Below are 1,167 nucleotides of genomic sequence, written 5' to 3'. Positions count from 1 at the left end.
TACTGTTTTGTCATTCATTGAATTTTTATATGAAGCCATTGCTTGACCCCCATAAATTGTTACGGTACAGCTTTTATCTGTGCACTTATGTGGAACTCCCTATGATTCTTCTACTTCTCTAACACATCTCAACAGAATGCCATGCTAAATCCAGCTGAAACAATGACACTCATTTGCTTCCACCATCCGTAATTTCCCCATGTACTGCCAGAGTAGAACTCTTGACCAGTGACACTCTTGACACTGATTTGAAGTCGTGCTGCCTCTTTCCCCCACTCCACAGCTAACTACAGCCTGTTGACAATTGATTTCATCAGGACAATGAACTTATACCTCTGGATTGCTTGGAATGGGAGGAACTCTTTTCCTCAGGGTTCATTCAGCTATTTTCTTTATTCATCTATCTCATACCTCCTCTTGCTCCAGTATACCTTTTCAAACTTTTTTTCAGCCTTGGTAGAATTTGTTTCTCTGGCTTCTAAAAGGCCAGTTGTGCTATTTATCTCTTCTTGCAGGACATCTGCTTTTAACTCTTTCTTGGAGTAGAGACTTCCAATGAAGCAACTGAGCTAATGCCCATTCAAGCACGTCTACTGTGTTTGCATTTCAGGATGGATTGCAAGCTTCTAAACCCAGCTACAGCAGGTTTCAAAATATTCCCTTCATATTTACTTCACCACATACCTTTATGGTATGTTGTTCACCGCTTCTTTCTTTTTTTTTTCCTGATTGGCCCAACTCTATTTCCACAGAAATTGCTAGCATACTGGCATGCTGCTCTTACGTCTTGTTTTCTTGATCTTCCTTTAAAACTTACTCTTCTTGTCCAGCCTTGGAGTGATTTGCTAATTTTATGCAATATACTTCTTTTATTTCTCTTTAGACTCATCTTGTTTACATTTTCCCCACACTGCCCTGTTTTATTGCTTGTCTAGACTGTAATAAACTATGTGTACTGTCCAGTAACTTCCTTTACTTTGTTTTGTATCACTTCCTTGAGTATTTCCCAGCTGTTCTGTAGTGAGATTTCCTCATAATTGCAAGTCAGTGGTCTGAAAAGTTATCAAAAATTGTCCTAGAAGACTACATCCAGGAGCTAGTCTTTAGTGTAGTCCTGTACTGGGACACAGGAGGTTGGAGGTGCTTTCCACAGGAGAACAGAAGCGG

This window comes from Numida meleagris, chromosome 1, assembly GCF_002078875.1.
Source record: "Numida meleagris isolate 19003 breed g44 Domestic line chromosome 1, NumMel1.0, whole genome shotgun sequence".
NCBI lineage: Eukaryota > Metazoa > Chordata > Aves > Galliformes > Numididae > Numida > Numida meleagris.
Note: the sequence above shows the minus strand (reverse complement) of the source record.